The 23,674-nt window shown below is 39.4% G+C and overlaps 1 pseudogene; it reads right to left on the reverse strand.

Moving 5' to 3' along the window:
* LOC145467376 (uncharacterized) lies at positions 1 to 3,117 on the reverse strand (annotated as a pseudogene).
* Between the last annotated feature and the right edge of the window lie 20,557 nt (positions 3,118 to 23,674).

The following is a 23,674-nucleotide window of genomic DNA, read 5'->3' on the forward strand; positions in this document are numbered from 1 at the left end:
TTTATTGAACCAATAGCCGGTTTGTCAAAAAGCGGAACCGGAAACGCGTTTACATCTCATTTTGAAAACATGAAGACTTACATGTCAACGTCATGTGTCAAAAACTCATTCGAGCGTAACGAAGGAAAAACACATTCCATCTCAAGCGGTTAAAATTTGCTCAAGTCATTAGCAAAACAAAACAGTCCACTTGAGAGTTCAATCTTCGTCATCCGACTCAATGATGTAAGCCCTCCGTTTCTTCCGTGGTTCTGACTTCTCATTGACGTCTTTGGAGTAGAAATTGAACGTGCAACCCGTGTAACTCGCCGATGGAACGGGGCTGCCAGAAGAAGTGAAAGCTGCCATGCGGTACTGGAACCGGCGTCGACAAAAGCTGGATCGGACCGGATCGAATCACGGATCGGATCATAGAAAAAAAAAACAAAGTTTTAAAGAAAAAAAAAAATCAAAAACAAAAATCAAACCGTTTATAAGATAATAATAAATAAAAAATAAAAGTGGAAAACTAAAATATGTTAAATGAAAATAAGAATCCCGAATTTGACGCAATGACATGTTAATTACAGAGAATGACAAGAGGTCATTTAAAAAGCCCCATAAGCGCCTAATTTACGACGAATTTAAATTGTAATGAACAGGCAGATGTAGTTGTATTTGAACGTTAGTTGGCTCGAAGCTTGCGTGAACCTCCCATTCTCGTTTTTGAAATTGTTTTCAGTGGCTAATTCTCGGCTACATTTTCGTGTCAGATGTGAGCGTTACAGTTGGCGTTACACACAATACAGTTAATGAGAAAACTTACGAACGAAAGCTTAAGGACATGACTTGCTTTGAAGGAGCTACGTCACGATTTGCACATGTTGAAAAAACTAGCCTAGTTTTTCAAGTTCGTCATTTGCAATCCCCGTTAATCTTTGCCATCCTTAACGATCCTCATTCCGTTTTGATTTGTTCTTGCCTCTTAAGTGTTTTCTATCCTAGAACACGATCATTTCAAGGTTTTATTCCATTTAAAGGCAGCTCTTTACAACCCTAAAAATAACTCTAAAAATCGTGACGTAACTCCTAAAATGTTGTTTATTCTCGGGTTGCGTTATCGTTCACACTATCGATGTTATTCCTAGAATTTTTTGAAAAACAGCTATATTTCCTTGAAATACAAATGGTTTGTTTCGTTTTATTCCAGTGCGAAATATCGTATTCCAAACTCACATCTTGTAAAAGTATAGACTTGTCTCAAAAACGGAAATTGTTTGAAATCATCAGGTGTTTAATTTTTTAGTGTTTTTAGTTTTTGTGTTTCTATTCATACGTTCGTCCTATTATTACCATACTGACTCGTTTTATAACAGTTTACCTTTGATGCAAGTGATTACAAGAAATATCATTTATCTGAACTGCGGAGAAAGATATGAAGACATGATTGATCATCGCAATCAAAACCCAACAGCCTGAAAAAAATTGATCTGTGACCAGCTCCCAGTTGGCTTGATATTATAAAAGAATAAAGGAATATCACACCTGAATTAAATAAAACGTTCTGCTCACAGTAGTCACTCGAGTGCAATTTGCTCAACAAAATTTTGGATTTTTTTCCTTGATCCGATCCGTGATCCGATCCGTGATCCGATCCGTGATCCGGTCCGTGATCCGATCCGTGATCCGATCCGTGATCCGGTCCGGTCCGATCCAGGTTTTGTCGACGCCGTACTGGAACTGCGAAGGAAAGCTTGGTGGAAATCCGGACCATCCAGTTGGCTGAAAATCAGGATTGAAACCCATCATTGCCTGATGTATTTGGCCTTGTTGTTGGTGAATAGGAGCCAGTGGTGCTTGTTGGCGCTGGACTGCAAGTGCTTGATTGGAGGTTTCATTTGCACTGGTTTGGTTGGAGACCTCGTTTGGACTTTTTTCGTTATGCCCTTCTTTATATCGGAATCCACTGATTATGTGAGACAGTTCTTTCCTTTGGTTCTCATTTATTTCATCGTAGTCGTCTAAGGAAGATTCACGAGCATGGCCTGTTATTTCGCAGATGACATTGCGTGGTTGACCAGAATTCTTCAGTTTTGACACCAATGTTTTCCTCATGCTGTGGTTCGTCAACTTCTTATTTGTCTTGAGACAGGAGGCCATGGATTTCATGATATTGCTGATGGTGTTTTGTCCCATTCGAATTTTGGTGTACCAGACATCTGGTGACTGAGGACGATTTATGATGCTCAGATAGAGAGGCCCTGTGTCCTTCATTCCCTCGGGTCGCTTAGACAACCAAAGCTTCAAGAGCCGCACTGGATCGGTTTTTCCGCCGTCGGTGCTGTACATAACCTGTGGTGTAGTTCTTCGCCTGATTGACAGACCACCGCTTCGTGTTTTGGTTGGACCTTCGCAGAACTCTACGACTTCAGTGCCATCTTCTTGCTGTCTTATCACAAGGTCCTCCACGTACGCGTCGTCGTGTTCCTGGCGACCGCGTAAGCCAAGTTGTTCAGTCAAGTTTTTAAAGTTCACATTGGTCAGTACCGTTCCATTGAAATCCCCCAGCTGACCTTTCTCCCACAGGGCAGATTCCTCGTCTGGTGTTAGTGGCTGGGCTTTGTTTGGTCTCTTACCCTTTCCTTGCTGGCGCAGAGAAAGCGCCTTCGCGTTGAGGACTTCTTGTGAGTTATGGAACTCTCTCGATCGCACGATACTCAGTGGATAGTTTTTGTCCTTTAGATGACGTTCAATCGCACTTTGCATGATTTTCAGTGATTCTGGCTCGTAATCATCTCCGTCCCTTCCGGCGACATTGTTTCGATGCTGACATTTTCAAGATGGCGGGACTTTGCCCAGCTTTGGAACACGTTCATCCACTGTTTTGTAGAGCGGGACGTATTTTTATTCACTGCAACAGACTTCAGCTCTTGTATTTCATCGCTTGACACTACAGGAAACCTCGAGACGTCTACTTCATTGGTTGTCTCTGGATTTGTTGCTGTGTTTTCTTCGTTTGTTTCTGTTTTCCTGGACTCGGGATCACACGGAGCTTCTTCAGCAGATGGTGAAGAAATATCGCCAAAATAATCGTCACAAACTATACTGAAAGTTGGAAACGACTCCCGGAAAAGTTGATTTTCAGCCTGGAGGAGCTGTTCATCATTTAGATACTGTAAGTAATTAAATTCATCCATTTTTCAAACTTTACGAAATTTTGGCAAACAAAAGTTGCCAAATTTGCCAAACAATGGCTTTTTTTGTCTTTCATTTTCCTGCAATGTGATTGGTTAATTTAAAAAAGCCTTGAAAAGTGATTGGTTGTTTTGTTTTAGTGTCCCATTCTCATTGGCTGAGAAAAAGATGCGATTTGGAGCAAAAAATAGTGCGATTCGTGAATAAATCGCACCATTGAGAGCCAATCAGATTGCAAGGATAGCCAGTGATTTCAAAATGGATTTAATAAACTTTTTAAACTCCGTTATTCTCTGAACATTGAAAACAAATGAACGAAATTCAGGGACTTACCTTTTCCTGGTCCAAAACACAACGAAAATTTCACCAAAGCCGCCATAATGAAGCCAAATGAAGAAAAATGTCTGCTTTCCTCACAGCCGACTTCGTTGACCTTTATTCCGATTGGCCAGAAAAATGCGGGAAGCCGCTGGCAGCCGCGTTTTCCCGCTGTTTTCGAGTTGTTTCCTTGTGCCACCTCCAGGTCAAGTGAAAACTTTTTTATTAAAAAAATACACATTGACAAAAAAGCAAGCTTTCATTTTATCGTTAAAACAGCAAAAAATACGAAAACGCAGGTTATTAGGGCGTTATGAAAAGCGGAGTCGCAAGATATGGCCATATTTGACCTCGCCTTTGACATGACATGACGTAGGATCAAAGTTGTACAAAGCCATGCCGCCTTTGAACGCCTTTGACATAAGAGATCAAAGGTATGCAAAGCCGTGGTGTCTTTGAACGCCTTTAACGCGCGTCAAAACTGTAGTCAAAGTTATTGACATGTTTGACCTCGCCTTTGGCAGGGATCAAATGTATGGCAAATCCATAAGATATTTGATTCCCCCTTTTACGTGGGTCAAAGGTGGAGTCAAAGTTAAGATCAAATTTGCCCTCCTCTTTGTCATAGATCAAATGTATCGGCAAAGCCATGACATTTTTGACACACATTTGACGCGCGTTAAAGTTTGGATCAAAGCTATGATCATATTTGACTTCGACTTTGATCAGGATCAAATTTAGAGTAAATCCAATTTTTCGTGCCGTGTGAAAACAGGACAAACATCGGCACCATTATATAATATTGTAATTTCATTTTAAAATTTAGCAACATCTAAATCTGAAGTTGGCGGGTCTGGCCAGCCGAAATATTGTTTTAAATATGCTACGTTGTGTCAGCCTTGCAGTAGTCTTTGACTTATTATCGTTTTACCTTTCAAGTTTGGCTGATTAGATCTCCTGTGAGATCTAACGTTCAATAAAGCAGGATTTTCGTTCACGGCTTTGCAGTTTATAGCACGTCAGTTTTTTTTCTGTGTTGAGTTGTCTACGTTCAACCGTCATCGAGTTAAGTTTAGATTAAAGTGGTGTTCTCTATACTTGTCTTGCGACGGTTTATTTTAGTACATTGATCTGATCTGTGAGTGGGATGTCAAATGCACATAAACTTGGAAAGAGATTCCCAAATACTTGATTTTAATGAGCTTAAATGATTTTTACCCTGTCTTTTGTTTACATTTTTGCTTCCTGATTGAAAAGATAACAAGAGGAAACAAACCCCCTGTGAGCTTGTTGGAACACCTATTTATGGGTTGACAGATTTTTTGGATCAACACTGAAATGCTTGCAAAAGAGGGTACTTATTTTGATGTATTTTACGTGCAATATATAAAGAGACAAGCGGTTCCAAATTGGAAAAGAAGTGCTGTCTCATAAGAAACCTTACCTATAGCCTTGAATGAGCTGCAATGAGAAAGGTCTGTAAGCTCGTGCGAAAAGAAAAAAAAGTTCTTGAATACATGCTAATTTTCCAAGCAGGAAGACAAACATCAACATCAAGATCTGGGTGGGGGGAGTACTTTATAATTTTTTGGGCAGGAGGGTCCTCTGTGACCCAACAACCCTTTACCAGTCCATGTTCAGCTGCTATGTTACTACCCTAGCTATTGTGGACGTATGTGTTTGTAATACCGGTATGTGTACATGTGCAACAAAAGCCAACAAAAACGCCTACACTTTGTAAGGTAAGTGCGACCTTGCGTGGTACGAACACGGCTTGTTTTAACAGCCTTTAATAATGCACGAAGTGTGTACCAGGCTTCAGATAATTGGCGAAACACTGACCTTAACGTTTATTTGTATTGGCCAGATTTTTTAGCCCTACCACTTTAAAATGGTCTCCGCGGCCCCTGTCCTTATGACCGAGGAGAAGAAAACCATCTCTAATTTCAGTGGCTAAAGCCTGGTTCACAATTGTGAGATAAGCAGTGAATAAGCATAAGCGGCAGCACAAGAAAATGGAAAATGCTTCTTTGCCTTGTGCTTAATTATGCTTGATCTTATTTCAATAGTGTTGTGCTTATCTCACAAGTGTGTGCCAGGCTTTAGGGTCTCGATATATCTGGAACCGACTGTCAATTACATGTACCGCCGCAAATCCTTTATCAATATTCAATATGGTCTAGATATGTCTATATTCAAGAACTTAAAGAGGCCAAATTAACACAACCGAAAGTACTGTAAATCTTTTTCGACAGTGTCTAAACTACTTCGAGATCAGACACAAATAACCTCAAGTACTTTTAACACACAAATAACAACAAATAATAACAATTATAATCCATCAAATATTTTCGCTCGCGCGCAATTGGTCTAAACACGTCACGTGACCGAATATTCCTCAGCTGAAAATGGGGAATATCCGAGAATATTCCACAATTTTCACTAAAACTGCGCGTGTTGCGGAAAAGATTTGAAGCATAATAAACGCAATAGCCTCCATTTTAAGCGAAAATATCCTCGGATATTTGCCCTTGGACATTATCTGTTCCTCGAAGCTCACAGTTTTCCTTGAGCTAAGCTCTCGGAAAACTGTTCGCCTCTCGGAACAGATAATGTCCGCGGACAAATATCCTAGGATATTTTCGCGCCAAACGGAAGCCATTGTTTAAATACTTTTAACATTATTTTGTGAGTGGTCGAGTTCTCGTGCCTATGGTTTCCTTTTACTTCCCTTCTTCTTTACGTCGTTTGTTCTCAGCACACGAAGCAGGGGGCAATTGATATATCTTCGTACTCATCGTAACAACTCTCATGAGTTTGGCAATGAAACTCGGCCCGAGGTTGGCTTCACATACCCTTCGTAAGTAGCCTGAAAATTTACATTTAATGGCTGGTAATGGACTCCATGATCGATCTCCTGGTAAGTGTCCTCCTGTTGTGGACCAACGTTATCATAATGAGTTACCAGGCCAGAACGTACGACATCAACAGCTTCACAAGTAGACTGCCCTTCAGTTTCTAACTCGTTAATAGTAGTGTTGTAGTAACTTGGTTCTGTGGATGGTTTACTATAAGGAGACAGCTCTAAGATTTCTTGCGTGGAACCTTGTTGAGGATTCCTTGAAACTGACTTTGTCTCTGCTAGAATATGAAAGAACCAGAAAAAAAAAGAACAGCGTGTTTTTCTATGCTGCATTTTATTTCGTTTTGAATTATCATTGGTAGTAATTGTTTTACTCGTACGTCCTTCCTTCCTTCCTTCCTTCCTTCCTTCCTTCCTTCCTTCCTGCCTGCCCTCCCGCCTGCCTGCCTGCCTGCCTATCTACCTGCCTGCCTGCCTACCTGCCTGTCTGTCTTCCTTCCCTCCTTCCTTCCCTATGGCACTCTTGCTCTACTATTATCCTTCCCTCCTTCCCTCTCTCCCCCTGCATGCATACTTCCCTTCCCTTCTTCCCTTCCCTCTTTGCCTGTCTGTCTGCCTTCCTTCCCTTACGATATTCAGTAGGTGAAACAAGGAAGCTAATCTACCAAATACCATATCAGAACTATCTGTAGTCGAACCCCTATCAAGTGGCCACCTGTTAAACGTCAACCCCTATGTGATACGCGGCCAGTAATCAAAGTACCGACGAGAGTTTCCCGAAGGTTGCCGTTTAATAGGGGTTGAACTGTATACAGATATAAAAGTTAAAACTCACCATTAGGATGCAACCGACGCCACATTACAATCCCACCGGCCAAGATCACAAGAACAAGTAAACCAACTACTATTGACAATATCAAAGTTGTTGTCGGGATCCCATCATCTTTGGTGGTAAACGTAATGAATCCCTCATTTTCATAATCACAATCTTCGTCAAAAGACCGTTGAAAAACCGTGTATCTTGTGCCTTCTTCAAGCTTTCCGTTTTGATACTTTATGAAAGCTGAAAGAAAAGGCGGAGAGGCACCTCGGGATTAAATCAATTCTGTGCGTGCTCGTATGAGTACTGGCAAAATAAAGTATTCGGAGAGAAATGAAGCCCTCCCAAGTCTAGCAAAACTGTATCTTGACTTTTATATATTAAAGGGACCCTCCAGGTGCTGGTGGAAGAAACAGAAATGATGGCATTGAAGTCGCAACAACACAAGACAAACAACAACAACAACAACAACAACAACAACAAAAAGAACAAAACAAACAAGCCAGCAAACAAACGGTTTTAGTCTTTACTGTTTAAGTCCAAATTATTAAACTTATCTATTATATATTATTTTATATTTTAAGCAGCGATTGTCCAAACTTAGGCCACAGTGGCGTCATACATTCTCAAAGTTCACTATGGTTTTCAAAATGTTTCAAAAATGTTATTCCAAAGGATGCATAAACTTTGAAGATTTGGGAAGAAATTTTTATATATTTGGAGTCTATTAACAAAATCTCTATTTATGTTCTCTAAGGGGACACGTGCTTGTTGCTCGTGTGAAAGATTATTTTGATAAGGGTGTGGTACTTTGCTACTTTGCAATAAACGTATATTATGCCAATTACGATCTCTGATAACTCTGTTCAATTTAAACCCAAAGCAGATCATTTATGAAAACCTGTGGTTCTAGGCTTTCATTTCATTTTTTCCCAATAAAACTTGTTTCAATTGTGTTTTTTTTTTTTGGTTTTTGACTTACCGTTGGTGGTCAAAATTTCAAATTTTAACCATCATGCTCTCAAGTCAATACATAGGTCTATAAAAACTTGTTTCAATTTTCAGTTTTTTTGGTTTTTGACTTAAACTTTGGGGGTCAATATTTCAAATATTAGCCTGCATGCTTCCAAGTCAATATATACGTTCTTATAAATGGATGTAGACCGTCCTTATTTCTAGAACGCCATTAGGTGTAAACTGACTCACATGTTGTTTCTCTGCGCTTTCTCTTAGCTTCAGTAACACCATCTCGGGAATAATACTTCCGGTCACCAACAGGAAATGATGTCCTTGACTGATCGTTGGCGAACTCAGCCGTAATATAAGGTTCTCCTTTCACTTGGTTATCGTAATTTCGCATGACTTTAACGTATTGTGTGTCCGATGGTTTTCCTAGGTTCTGTCCGTCAGTTAAGGGTGTGACGATCATTTGATAAAAGCTGTAAAAGAGTCTAGTAAGTTGTTTTCACATAAGGTGGCTGGCAATAGTATACCGCATTTTGTAGCAGTCATACTTTGACGGATTATCACTACCGCTGTTTTTGTTTGTTTGTTTGTTTTGTTAATAAATAACAACATTTACTTACATCGAAGTACAATACATTACATTACTAAAAGGCTACTACAGAACTACTTAGCATAAATGTATCCAGTAAGCTATGAAGATAAAAAGGTCATTACTACGAATCTCAGCTAAATTATTAATATATTCCCTGGCATACATGGCTTCCTTTTAAAACGTATATATTGAAATTGTTTTAATTTTATTTTTATTTATTTATTTACTTTTTTGAGGTTTAAGACTCAGAAGTTACTAAAGAAGATAGAAAGCTATGAATTCTGTCTATTTTTGGGAGTACTTCCTTTGATTTGTAGGACCATATGTAATATCGTGCAAATTACCACCACTGTTATCAGGTTTCTACAAAATTGATGCTGAACACGATTTGGTCATTTACTTCACCTAGCAGGTTACTATAGCTACAGTACAATCAGCCACACCGTTGATTTTGGATTTAGGCGCTAGAAACTCAATAACGAGTTCCGTGACCGCCACCTTTTTTTATTGTAAAACAATGATCACATGTTAAAATTCAATATTTTGCAAACTTTTAAAAGGGAATTCAAAGTTATCTTAAGTTATTAAAAATTAAAGGTGGCTCTCGACTGCCTCCTGAACATTTGTTTTTAACTTTGAACTCAAAAATTAACCAGCTACTGGTATTTGCCAAGGTTAGAAACTTTATGTCCTTTCTTCTTCAAAATGGAAAATCGTAACGTAAGCTGAAGTACAGAAACCCACAAGATCGATTCCCTACACACTCCGTGAAGTCCAGCACAATCTGCGTTACAGGGCAACTGAAGGCAAAATTTCAAAACACTTACCTGACTGGTTTGCCATTACTCAACTCTTTCTTAGTTTTAAAGGGGACAGACACTTCTGTTGTTCCAATGTTGTTATCGGGAGGCGTCGGAGCAGTCGGTGGGTCTGAAAAACAACATATTGGTACAGGTATAGGTATATTAGTTTGATTAAAACGTTAACATACTATCTGGCAAGGTATAATTTCGGCAGGAACTTACGTTTGGAAGTCGATCGTTTTTCTAAGCCAACATACAACGTACATTGACGAAGGGTGAGAGATTTAATCCCCCATATGGGCCATACTCCTCTAAAGTAATTTTTAGACATAGTACCCAACTCTACCGTGGATAATACTCCCACGGGTGTTTCTTCTATCATTTCGTTTGAACAGTCCACCTTCAGTTAATTACTGCCATTTAGATGTTTCGCTCAGTTTCAAAATAATATTGTTCATTTGCTTTTACTGCTTTACTATACAGCTGAATTTCTGGTAATTGCTATTTGCCGTGTTTATGAAAAGCATATATATCTTTACCTTCAGTAGTCGCACTTTTAGGATCACTTTTTGGACCTGCACCCTTCACGGTCTCAGCCCTAACTCGAAATGAATATGTTGTAGACTGACTAAGACCATTTACGACCGCTTTCAGAAGCGATGCAGGTACTTCCTTTTCGCCCGTCCCTCTCTCAGCTGTGTAGAATATGACGTACTTTGTAATGATACCGTGTGTAAACTCTTTAGGAACCGGCTGCCATTCCACCTCGACACTAGTACTGTTCAATACCTTTACAGAAGTAAGTACAGGAGCCCTCGAAGGTACTGCAACATACAGCAATTTGAGCTTTTGTAAACTGAGTGCAAGTAGGTTTAATACCAGTTGCTATATTGAGATAAACTACTACTAGTACCGACGGTATTTCAGGGAAAGGAACTGTCTATGTACATATTTTATGGTATACCATTCCACTTAAGATTTTGTTTTTCTTTAAAAGTTTTGATAATGATCAAAAAGCGACTTTTCCTGTAAGATAGTTTTCTTCTGTTCAAGACTGTGTGTCCGTCCTGATGGCCACTAAGTTTTCACACAGGCTACTACCCTTACCTGTTATCGACTTGTATATTGTTTGTTTTCAGTGGCGACAATGATTTGCACATGAATATAACCTTATAGCCAACTTTTCTGCATGCTCTTCACCTTAGTTGAGGGCATGAGTTGAAAACCAACCGAGTCTCCCTACCTCTGCACCAAAAATCTAATGTTGTTTTCCTCGTACTTACCGTCTTGGTCCGTCCATACAGTGATGGGATTGCTGCGTGGTCCATCACCTTTCAAAGTTGCAGCTAACACCTGGATGCTGTATACCGTATACTTTATAAGTTTTGTTAACTCAATTCGACGGGAGGGTGAATCAACCCGTTCCATCGTCTCTGCATCTCCCTCGGACTCCTTGTAAATGACAAGGTATCTAAGGATTTTACCGTGCTGTTTATCTGCTGGCACTTCACCCCAAGTGACTGAGATACTAGTTGAGCAGGTGTTGTGTCCTCTCACATTCTCAGGAGCAGCACCAGGTACTGAACAAAGAATAATGGTATTGATAGTAATGGTATCGCAGCTATTAAACGGATATATACAGATAACGTTTAAGAGAGCCCGGATCTCTACCGCGAGGGAATGGACAATGACGATCAGAAACAAATTAACAGATAGAAATCAAATTACAAGCGGTTTGTTATCCTCTTCATTCTTGTCCATGGTTTTTTTCTGTAACTATCTCAACTCCTTAAAAGTTTTCCAGCGTTTCGTGTTTTCAACCCATAATAGATCTTACTATATAGCGTCTCTAGCCTTTATTTGTTACACCTTTTCTGAACACCTTTACTTGTATGATTATTCCCAAATAATGCGAGGAAATCTGAACGCTAACTCACCATCTTGGTTTGTAACGAAAAATTCGGGATCGCTGTAGTGTCCATCTCCCTTGTCGGTAGACGCCAAAACCCTGACACTGTAGTTCATATTCTTTATCAGCCCAGTTAGATTCACCTCAGGTATAGGAACATAGACTGTTGTGTTTTCAACGAGTAAAGAACTGATCGCCTGGTAGCTCACGGTATAACTACGAATGATACCGTTCTTGTCCGCAGCTGGAACTTCATTCCACCTCACTAAAAGTGAAGTGGAAGTTGTGTCGTTTACTCTTAAATCCTGGGGGGGGGGGGGGGGGGGGGAGGGAGCGCCAGGTACTGCAAGGAATATAAATTGTGTTAAATTTTCATCCGCTAACATGGCGTCAACTCTTTCAGCTAACTTCACCATGTACATCGTGTACATCAAGCAAACTAAACAATTTTTCTAATTCTGAATAACAAATGCTACTGACTGTAACACTGTAATGACTTTGGTTAGCCTCCAAGTAGTTGATTTTATCCTAAGACTCATGGCAATGCTATTATTACAAATAGAGTGCTTCTTAATCCTAAACAACGTTGCATTTAGGAAGGGGTTGACAAGCTTTACCTGACTCCTCTTGCTAATGCATGAAATTGCCTATTTTGCGACAATCTTGTTAATTTTTCAATGAGCATAATTTCCGTATTATTTTAAATAGCAGTATAAATCTACTAGCGTTCCATCACGAATGCCGTTCTCTTATTTGACTGCACTACACGTTGTCTATTCTGTTACAGATTAGTGAGTAACCTAGAAGTGTGCGGTTGATAACAAATAGCGGCCGCTTCTTTGCATTTCCAAAATGTCTGCGAAGAGGATTTAGATGATATTTTGAAAAACAAGTAGACTTCTAGTAAAACAATAAAACTAATCGCTTTCGATTTTTATTGCGTGATAGTCGACGAGGCCGGGCCTAGCCCGAGTCAACTATCAACCGAAAATAAACTTGAAGCAACTTGGATGCTGACCAACGTTCGAATATAAAATGTACCCATCATCAGGGATGGCGTAGTGGTCAAAGAACTCTCTTCCCACCAATGTGGCCTAAGTTCAGACACGGCGACATATGCGGGTTGGGTTTGCTGTTCGTTCTGGTCCTGGTTCCAAAGGATTTTCTCCGGCTTTTGCGGTTTTTCTTTCCCTACAAAAACCAACATTTCTAAATTCCAAAGGGCAACAGGTTTGTTAGTCTTTCGACTGTTATGTTCTTTCCTCGCTAGAAACAATCTGACTAACTTATTTCGTAAAGCATGGTTAGTTCTTGGTTATTTAAACTGTACTTATCGCTCAGCTAGTCAGTCAGGAAAAATACTTACCATCCTGATCTGTTCTAACAACAATAGCAGGGTCATTGGCCGGCCCATTTCCTTTTACAGTAGATGCAAACACTGTGATATTGTAGTTGACGTACTCCTTTAGTTCTGTCAAATTCTTTTGACGATCATTGGCACCAAGCAAAACACTTCCATTGTCATTCTCTGTTTGTGAGTGGTAAGTAATAGTGTAACCCGTGATGATACCATTCTGTTTATCAGCTGCAACTTCATCCCACGTGACTAAGATGCTTGTTGAGCTGCTGTTCTGTCCTCTCACATTTTGTGGGGCGCCATCGGGTTCCGATATAGAAATTCGGAATCCATTTATTTTGCAATGAGTGTAAGTTTAATTGACAACAATGCAGTCTAATTGTTTACTAAGTGCGCCCTCAGAATACCATGTGTAATGCATTGCGTGACTTCAGTTGTATATGTTGTGGTCAGCCTTTAAGTTCTACTTCAGTTCAGTAATCACGTTTTTACACCAATCTAAGGGACCGTTTTATCATCCATGAACTGAATTCGTTCATGATAAAAACGTGAACTGATGTTTGTGAGCAATGCTCTCCATCGTACATTTTACCCTAGTACATACTTCGTAGACAATAATGACTTTGGAACCACTGCTCAATAACATGCGGAATTAACCAATCAGGATGGAGCTTTAACTTACACAGCCGTACACAAATTCGAAATTAGCCAATCAGAAGCCGTGTGTACTGTCCTGATATCGTGTGATATCAAGTCACTGACCTGATATGACTACCCCGACATGGTCACTTGGACCTGATTTCGTATGTTATTGTAATTCGGCTATTAAGGCATGGCCCGCCTAGCTTAGCCTTTGCTAGTTGCGGGCATGTCCTTTTTTTGTAACATATAATTTGAAAGTAATTAAGTGTATAGAGTGTAATTTGGGTACGGTAAAATACCTAATAGATTTCAGTTGCATATCAGGCTCGTTTTGTCTCACCATGGTTACTTTAGCTCGACCAAACCCGCCTGAAGGTTCGCCAAAGCGTCACAGAAAGGTACGATTAGGTGAATATCGCGTCGCTGACCTTCCAATCTACTATATCATAAACTGCGCGAAGAAACACTGCACATCCATAACTGGATTTTCCAACACTAAATATTTCAAAGTATATAACAAATTGAAGTAGCGTAATTTGTTTCATGTTTAAATTTATAAAATTACTGAGATACTACGCGCGCTCCAATTGGTCGATGGATGTGTCTAGATGAGAGTCTGTAAACACGGTTGTAACGATATAGATTCGCGCGTATTTTTGAAAAGTATTTTATACCAGCGCGAGAGAACTTAAATCCGCGTTTCCAGAGGCTCATCTAAACACTTAGGGGATTAGGAGAATTCTCGAAAGCTATGCAAACCCGCGACTGCGTCCCGGGTTTGCATAACTGCCTCGAATTTTCCAAATCCCCCTCGTGTTTAGATGAGGTTGGGCGAAAACGTAACCTAATTTTCACACTAGGAAGGATCTTCTTGCACTCGCGATTGTCTCTTCAAATCCGATCAAACCAGTCCCGTTCCTAGAATCTTTGTTTCCTACTGTGCAAACTTTAGAAACGAGCGACTCCCGGAATTCCGTTGCAGGTTCGATTTTGATTGGTTTCAAATCAATGAAAATGACCTGAAGTACAAAACTAGAGACTCGACTGAGTCACGTTTGCCATCTAGCCAAGCCCAGTTCAGCCACAAGTCCGATATATCAATAAAAAAATAACGGGACAAGTATTCTTGGGTAGTGGTCGTTCACTATGTGTAATGTGAGAGGAAGTGGACAGCAGAAAATGTGCGTTCATTTCTTTTATGCTACTAAATCACTAGGAACTTCGATCAAACAGAGGTTTGTCAAGTCCCTCAACTATCTCTTCTACTCGTGCTCAAAACATTTATTGAGGGAGAGTTAAAACAGGGGTAAGCCAATTAACCCCACCCATAGCCTGCGTAGCAAGCGTTCCGTGGGGTTTGGAAGTAAAGAAAGACCGAGGAACGGGATTTTCGGTGTTTTGTCTGCGCGGAAAATGGGGCGAGAGCCAAAAAAAAAAAAAAAAGAAAGAGGGGGGTGGGAGAGGGGAAGGAAGGAAACGCTTGGATTTTGAAAACCTCCGTTAGCCAGCTAACGGGGCTCGTGATTGGCTGGGCTAATCCAATATTATGGACATGTGTCGATCAAAGGTATTTTAATGCCTTTGAGTGCCAGACAAAATGGGAAGACGCGTTCGAAGCTTGTTTACAAAACGCTTTAACTTTTCTCGCTGAACGAGGATTTAGTCGTCAGCTTCGACAGTACGGTAGAAATCGTGTAGTGCAATGCCGACGCTTTGGTTTTTCGAAGCCTGCACATTATTGTAGAAGAAAGCGCGACACAATTTGCAGCTGTTCTCTTAATTTCAACATCACTTTCGTGAATGCCGCATGCGCCAAGGACAAGATAATAAACCACGGAACAGGAAATTCGCACTACTGCGTGGGAAAACCTTCTAATTTTGTCTGGCTTTTTACATGGCAACATGTTGTCGTAGTCTGACATTTCATTTGAAGCATTTTCGTTGACAGTATTTAGAACCTCTGGGTACAATTCTGAATGATTTGTTATAGTGTTAGCTGCGACATGCCAGTTTTTGTTACATATTTACCTTACCAAAAATTTAGTCGTCTCGTCGCGGGGAATTCTTACGAGGATATTTTATAAACCACTTTGACTTGGAGGCCGCCTTGGGGAAGATTATCTTTCTTCAGACACTGGTCAAGATTATCGTTATTTTCCCTCTCAGATGTTTGAAGCCTCTCCTGCCCAAATTCCAAAGTTGGCCGAGAAGACTTTCCGTTGTTTGTTTTTGCTGCAGGCGATAACACTCGAACCGATTTTCGGATCTGGCGTTTCCAGCAAACGCTTCTTTACTGGAATTGCCTTTGTGGGAGTTGACTTGATAATTTTACCTTGTATCGATTCCTGGACGAATGAATACAGTGATCCAAGATTTCGAATCATGCGAGCACAAGGATTACTAACGCGACTTGAATACTTCTCACATTTTAACTTTCTGGCAGATTTGTGCTAAAACTTCACCCTTGCAGTCCTTCCTTTTAGACAGATTGAGTAGAAATATAGCTTGATTATAAATTACCAAATTTAATTCATCAAGATTTCTCCGTTCCCACCGTGCGCTCGTTGCTTCAGATATATTTTGACAAGTAAAGTTTATTTTGGTTGAAAGTTCATTTCCGCTACGGAAGGCCGAAGATTTTATTGCTTAATTTATGACAGCCGATGACAGCACGAAATCTCAGTGTGCGCACTCAGGCATGAAAGGCCAAGTGGGCGGTTTTCAAAATCCAGGGGTTTGTCTGCAAGCGTTTCCTTCCTTCCTTCCCCTCCCCTCCCCCCTCTTTTACTCGCTCCATTTTTCGCGCTGCTCCCGAACCCCACAGAAACGCTTGCTGCGCAGGGTACCCCACCCATAGCACCTTTTGGCGTTGTCGAGTACACTTTTACGCTTTTGTAAGACAACCTAGCTTACTCGAAACAGCTGTATACGCCAGATAAACTGGGCAGATAGACTTACCTACAGATTTGAAGTAGGTCCAGTTTAAAAAGAGAGCAAATGGACAAAAGAATAGCAATCTGACTGCTTCTTGTTTCGTCATTTCAGTTGGTTCTCTTTCTTCCTTTAAAAAAAACTAATAATCATAACTATAGATAATAAAGGAAAAACTGAACAAAAAACCGCCAGTTTATCAACTCAGTGATGTTTTTTGGAATATGTTGAAGTATTAAGCCATAAAATATGGTTCGAGATAACCTTAGATAACCTTGATGAAAGCCTCAATAACAAAATGACACCCTTCGCGCTGTTGCCATGACAACAGTTTTGCCGCTGGTGCTGTCTTAATAAGAAATGATATTCCTAGTCTTTGTCGTAAACCAAGAACCATCTACCCAACCCAATCTAATGATGGGAGTTAAAGACAATATGGGAACTACGTCTGTGCAAGGAGGACTCTTTGCTTCACTTTAGAGGTTGCAAATGGGGATATTTGTTTTTTTTTTTTTTTAACCAAAAGAGACTGGAGCCGAAACAGTTGCTATGGCAACAGCACTAAGAGTGTCATTTTGTTTCTTTTGTGATGCTCATTTGTGGTGCCAACTTTCAAGAACACTGCTTCAATATTTCTAGAGATATTGTTTATTTAGTATTTTACCATTTTTTACTTGCAAACGATATGACGCCATCACTACTCTAATTTGCATAATAGAAAAACGTCAATATCTCTAAAACAAAAAAAGATATTTCAAAAAGAAAAACGCTATTCTTCTGTAATTGGAAAGGTCTTTCTAGACTTTCTAGTAAGCAGAAATTTTTTGGTATGCCATTTACACTTTAAGGTCTTCCTCAAGTCTTTAAATTATATGTTGTAACTGAAATGGGTTACCATGGAGAGAGAAAAACTCGTCACAATACAGTTCACTTCTACTCTTTACCTATTAGCCGTTTGTTTGTCACAGCTGTGTTCGCTCCAGTTTAGTTGATGCTTTCAAATACGTGGAAACAATGAATATGCGTCTCTCTCAGGGAGAAAGCGGGCCTCTGTATAAACATAAACTTCTTTCATCGCTTTTTCTAAAGGCAGAAAGTCAATAGCTCATGACGTTTAAAAATGCCCGAGTTATAACTTCCTCACATTTGAAGTTTGTTTAGGAGCAAGAGCTTTTCCGTCCGTGTTTTTGAATGATGCTGTTAGAATACGCGTCCCTATTAGTATCATAAAATTGGGGGCAGGTCTGTAGCTGTCCAAACACTGTTTGTTTTTGGCTCACGAAACAATACATAAATGATCTAAACAATGCCCCTATCTCTTGAAACAACAGAAGCTACAGGTTACCAGAAACAACAAAAATACAGGTCGGGAAGAAGTGCTGGACTACTCTAAAATTGGTCAAGAAATTTAACCGTAGATTCAAAAGTAGATTTAAACGGGAAACTTACTAAGATGACCTCCAATTTAACTCCAAGTGAGGATAAACAGTAAAACGTCCTTGGTTTTAATAATTAGTTAATTAAACTGAAAATTTGGATCAATAACTAACATGTTGACAATCATAAAATAACTTTAAAAAAGGAATACAGTTCCAGATGAGATCAATTTTCACTGCGAGCTGTCAAAGGCAGCTGGAACAGTAGACTTATCGTCAAAGACTGGCAAAGAGTAAGCTTTTGGGGATTCCTGTCATTAATTACAGCCACTGCCTTATACTATGAAAGGAACTGCATGGAACCTTAAACGAGCTACGTCACGGTTTGTTCATATTGATTCTCTCCGCCTCAATTTTTCAAATTCGTCGTTTGTAATCCATGTTAATCTTCTCCATCCTTAGCCATCCTTGCGCCCCTATGGTTTATCATTATCTCTTTGGTGTTTTTCTCTCTTATTAAACTGTTATTTTCAGGTTTCCTACCATTTAAAGGTAATTTTGTATGTGGCCAAAATAACTCAAAATACCGTGACTGAGCCCCTTTAATCACAACATGACACTTTGTTCGGCATCAAGCAACAAATGCCGCTAAAAATGTAACTTGACTCTATTCTGTGCGAAAACGTTCCAAACAGCTGATTGAAGATCATATCAAAATAGATGTTGTAAAACAGTACGAGAAATTTTGCTACCTAGTTTTGTTAAATTGAGGTTCTCGTTTTACTTACAAACGCACCGCCTAGCTTCTCACTGGAGGGCGTCTAGCTGAAGTGAGTACCAGCTTTGACTAAGTTGTCAACCTATGCGGCAGATCAGAATGATTACAAAACGAAAGAACAACAGTTAACATCACAATGAAAAGAGAGATTTCTTTTGTCTACTAAGCTGTTTGTTTAGCTGTCTGAGAGCTACACAAAGATATCTGAAAGAGAGCCTCATGTTATTTTCCGTTAATTCTGCTAGCGGGCAGTTGTCATCTGTATTGTTCGCGGAATTTTCAAATCATGCACCTGTCAGAGCAAACTCTTATTTGTACCTGAAATTAAACAAACATCACTCACTTTTCTGAGACAATCATCTAAACTAAATCTCTTTTATCTTGATTTTTTTTTAAATAATGCAAATGTCATTATCGTATGGAACCCAACGGTGAATTAAACGTCTTTTGCACAGAGACTTAGGTGCGAAGCAGAGTAAACACCCACATGTAGGAACAAGTGGATTAAGAACATCAGGCTGAAAGTTAGCCAATAGAGCATCATATATATAAGAACGAGTTCAGCCTAACAAATACTACATGTTCTTATATGTCGTATATAAAAAGAAAGAGGGTGCCAGAATACAAAGGCATTCTTATTAAAGTACTATGGTATGATTACAATCATACAGTTTCATATGGGTTCAATTTGTAATTAATTTACAGGAATGAGTTTTTCAAAAAGCTGAAATTGCACGAGCCGCTTCGACGACAATGGATACTGAAGGAAATAGAACGTTAACGTTAATGAAGACGTTAAAAAGGAAACGTACTAGGGAAACAAAAAAGGAACACAGATGAGTCACCTAACGTCAAAATATAATACGGACTGCAAAATAAAAAAAAGGTGATTAAGTCGAAAGGGCAAATGGAACAGGAAACAGGGAACGCATACTGGATCGCAGGTACCTTTTTTCGAGCACCCCTTATTTGTTTGCTCACCATTCACTTGTGTGTGTCTGTGTGCCTTTCGAATTAGTTCCTGACTCCTTAAGGACAATTTTTTCAACTTCCCAACCTTGTTCCCAGGGCCTTTTCCCCTGCTCGGCGCCGCGGCCCCAAGCAATGAAAAGGCCCTGGGAAGGAGGTTGTCAGCTTCCTTGTTTGCGACACCATCGTTCTAAACCAGACGTTTGATGGGCAGAAATGTCAATGAAAGAAATTGCTCGATTTTTCGTCAAAATGAAGAGTAATATACAGACTTTACTTGGGAGTTTGACATGACCTCTGCATAGAAATATCATAAGTTAAAGAATCGACACATATGGAGGATATTACATGGTCGAGCGGATATACGATATTTATCTTCGAGTGTTGACACGAGAAGATAAAGTTCGAATCTCAAAGCGACCATGTAATTTTCTTTTTATTTTATAAAATATTCACAATACATAACGACGTTTGTGGTGATTTTCCGAAGGTTTCTGAGCACTTTCCGAAGATTTTCGAAGATATTCCAAAATTTGTCCAAAGTCCAGGCGAACGTTTCCACACATTTTTCGATGATTTCCGAACATTTTTCGAAGATTACCCAATATAACCGTAAATTGCCGAAGACGACCGAAGAAGATCCGAAGATGTTTCGATCATACACCAACAAATCCACGTGTAGTTAAAATTACCGAACACAGTTTTCACGCGCGCTCTTGCTAATGTAATTCAGCGTGCGCACAAGGATTGCAAAAAGAAAAAAACAAAACAAAATAATAATAAATAAAATGAAAAAAAATTAAAAAATGGCGTTAATATAGCTATCTATACTATTTTTCTTCATAATTGAACGCAGAGTGCTGATGATTTTGGTCTTTTGTTACAAAGGTATGAGCCCAGCAATTCTCAGCTTTTTCTTGTTACCAAAAGAACCCAGTTAAATGTAGGGAATGCGTAGTAAGTCGCAAAAGTGCGATTGAATGCGGAATAGCTGTCTCGGAAATACGGCTATTTCCCGAAAACCACTCATTAAAAATTTTGCACGAAGATACGTTAAGAAATAAGTACTAGCCGGAGTGTTGAAAAATAAATTGCACTTCAACAAAGGTAGTTCTAGATATTCGAAGGAAATTCTAGATATTCCAGTGAACCTTCAACAAGAGATAATTAAAGATCTCTGTTAAATTTTTATTGACATAACTTGGGAGCATTGTTACAAACTTGTTGCATGCGAATTGTAAAGAAAATCTAACGGATTAAAATTTCTGCAAATAAATAGAACCGATTCTAAAGGCCTGTTTATATTTATTTATGCAACGACACATTAGTCAGCTTAACTATCATAAAACCGAAGTTTGTGTTGTTAACTTGCTTGCTGCCATTTTTGGCGACCAAAGAATCAAGGGTTTTAGAGGAAAACGTGAATAAAACACTGGTATCAAAGACTGTATTCAGCCACCTTAAAGGGACAAAAACAAGTTATCAAAAATGATATCTTTACATGTAAGGATATCTTATCTTCAAATGTGATGATATCATATCGTTTTTATCAATTTAATTTGTTGCCACTCGGTATACCACTTACTTTTATATATAAAAGTACATTATCCACACTAACAGGCTTAATGATTTTATGGTGCCAGGGCTGTGAGTGAAAACAATCTCTTTCAGTGCGTGGTTTTCTACACGGGTGTGGTAATTCCAATTATGTTATACTCAAACTTCTCCTCTGAGTGTTTGACTTCTGATTCTACCGTTTATTTCCTCGCAAACCCTCCACTCAGTGTTGGCAATGTTATATCAGACGTCCCTGTTAAAAGGCAATGCATTCAGTGTTTTTAAAGGTTGAATTGTTTCCTTTTCAATGAAGGCTTGACCCTTCACACCCTCTTCCTGCCCTCCCTATATCCACCCCCTTGTCGTAGACTTATTGTTAGGTCATTAAAAAGCCTCCCATATTCCACTCCCACATTTGAAGATATGCCACGTCTATGTACATTCTTTATGCATCTCCTTTACTGTTGTTATGATACATTGTAGTCACAATCTGTCTTCTCATTGGCTAAAAGCCTACAGTTAATTCTAGGAAACAGCGCAACCTACAGATTATTCACTAATCTGCTTGCAGATTAGTGAATAATCCGTAGGTTGCGCGCGCAATGCATGATTTCTCAGAGCAATGTCAAGTTCACATAACAACATGGCTTGTCGAAAATTAACCGTGTTCGGTGCGATAATGCGTTTGTCGTTATTTTCTTTAAAACAATGTATAATAAAGCAATTATGAGATTCGGTTTTTGTGATATCAGAAATAATCAAGGTTTCAGTTAATGTTATCAGCCTCAGCCTTCGGCTTCGGCTGATAACACTTACCTCGACTTTGATTATTCCGGATATCACAAAAACCTCATCCAATAATTGTTTATTATCGACATAGAAAGTCATTTAAAGCTGTGGCTAAAGGAGATTCATACCGTAATGCGCTTGCGAAATCTGGCTCGGAACTTTCGCTCGTGTTTACAAATTTAAATTGCAAATTATTCCAAGGGCGCATGCTGACGCTTACTAATTATTCATCACAAGTTCAGTTTGCCATCACCCTTGCTACTTCTTGCTTCGTCTATGTAGCTGCAATGGAAAGGAAGTTTGTTGTAAAAATGTGATGAAACCAAAGATTGTTGTGTTAGAACAAGGGGGCAGATGCGTCACATGGTCGAGTATCGATGTTTGGAGCGAAACTCAAGTTAAAGAGGTGATTTTGACCGAAAATGGCCTTGGTGTCGAATACACGTGCAGAATTTTGAAGAGCTGATTGAGCTTGGAGCTCGCTCTGGTTATGGCTGTTGACCCGGAAGGAGTTTTTCAGGTCGGTAGAATCCTAGAAACAACTGTTGAATAGATTAATGTTTGTATTCCTTGTTCTCCTTAGTCGTCGTTATAGCGCTGTCATTTACGCTGAATATATTTATTCGGAAGATAATATTTTTAGGGCTTTCGGAAATTACTTCAAGACAACAACTTTCAGGTAAAAAAATAAGAACTCGCTAAAAAGCGATTTGGATGCTGAATTAGCCCTTTTCTCGTTTTTGTTGTATTCTATTAAAGATACACAGTGCTTACATTTTTTAAAGTACAATATGCGTGACTGCTTTAAATCTTAAAATTCATATCTGATTACCAATAGGCATGGCCTGATTAATGTAAAATCGTGATCTTGGAGGTCTTAAAGGTGATAAATTATGAGCGATAAACAAACTACCGTATTTTTTCGATTAAGCGCCCAGGGCGCTTATTTGATTTTTGGACTTTCAGGGTGGGCGCTTATTCGAGGCTGAGCACTTATTAAATTTTCACCATTTTCAGTAAGTGCGAAGTTTATTTTGTAACAAAACAATAAATAAGAACAAAACATGACAAAATATTAAAGCATATTAATTGTAACCGATCATTGTTCGATTTATGCTCAGGACTAACAACTCATTGTTCAGTTTTCGCAGGAGTCTCTTCAGCTATCATAATTGTCAATCAACATCATAAAATTTTCAGACAATGAAACTAGAGATTGTAAGCCATTAAAGAAATACCGTAATAATCAATACCCGTATTCCTCTTGTGCACTTTAATATTATTATTATTTATTTCATTTTTTCTTTAGAGGGGGGGGGGGGGTGGGTGGGCGTTAGGCGCTTATTCGAGGTTGGGCGCTTAAAAAGTACTTTTTGGGGGTGGGGTGGTGGCGCTAGGCGCTTATTCGAGGCTGGGCGCTTATCAACTTTTTCTACCTTCAGGGTGGGCGCTTATTCAAGGTGGGCTCTTATTCGAGGTTGGGGGCTTAATGGAATAAATACGGTATCATCAACATATTAGGGTTAAATTTATAGACCTAAGGTTTGCTTTATTAGTGCAATGTACTCCTCAGTATGAAGCCTTATGCGTCACTCTGGTACACGTAGTTTGGTGAAGCTGACTCCTCAATATAGTCAGTGCCTGCCTTTCTTCGCTCGTTGCTTCCTTGCTTCCTGATAAGGGAAGGATGCATTATGCTAGGTCCATTCCCCAACCAGGAGGACCAGAGGATGTTACTTGTAAAGTTTCTCTCCTTTCATCAGTCCAACATGGCCAGTCTGCCAGGGCCAGAGGTTCTAGGCGGTATAGCTCTTCGGGTCATTGAGTCCC

The sequence above is a fragment of the Orbicella franksi genome, chromosome 14 (assembly GCF_964199315.1).
Source record: "Orbicella franksi chromosome 14, jaOrbFran1.1, whole genome shotgun sequence".
NCBI lineage: Eukaryota > Metazoa > Cnidaria > Anthozoa > Scleractinia > Merulinidae > Orbicella > Orbicella franksi.